We start from the raw sequence: 700 nt of genomic DNA on the forward strand, positions 1-700 counted from the left end.
CTTCCTTTGGGGTCCTCCTTGTTTCCTAGCTCCTCTGGCAGTGTGGATTGTAGACTGGCAATCCTTTGCTCTATGTCTAAAAATCATATATGAGTGAGTACATACCATGCTTATCTTTTTGTGACTAGGTTACCTCACTCAGGATGGTTTCTTCTAGTTCCATCCATTTGCCTGCAAATTCAAGATTCCATTGTTTTTTTTTTTCCACTGAGGAATATTCCATTGTGTGAATGTACCACATTTTCTCTATCCATCCTACAGTAGAGGGGTATCTAGGTTGCTTCCAGGTTCTGGCTATTACAAATAATGATGTTATGAATATAGTTAAACATATGTCCTAATTGTATGAATGTGTATTCTTTGGGTTTATGCCCAAGAGAGGAATTGCTGGACCTTGAAGTTAGACTGATTCCAATTTTCCTGAGAATCCATCATACTGATTTCCAAAGTGGTTGTACAAGTTTGCACTCCCACATCTGATAGAGGGCTGATCACCAAAATATACAATAAACAGAAGAAACTAACCACCAAAACAGAAAACAATGCAATTAAAAATTGGAGTGCAGAATTAAATAGAGAATTCTCCACAGAAGAATCTAAAATGCTGAAGACACTTGAGAAAGTGCTCAATGTCCTTAGTCATCAGGGAAATGCAAGTCAAAACCTGAGATACCATATTACTCCAGTCAGAATGGCTAAA

The sequence above is a fragment of the Cricetulus griseus genome, chromosome 5, assembly GCF_003668045.3.
Source record: "Cricetulus griseus strain 17A/GY chromosome 5, alternate assembly CriGri-PICRH-1.0, whole genome shotgun sequence".
Classification (NCBI taxonomy): domain Eukaryota; kingdom Metazoa; phylum Chordata; class Mammalia; order Rodentia; family Cricetidae; genus Cricetulus; species Cricetulus griseus.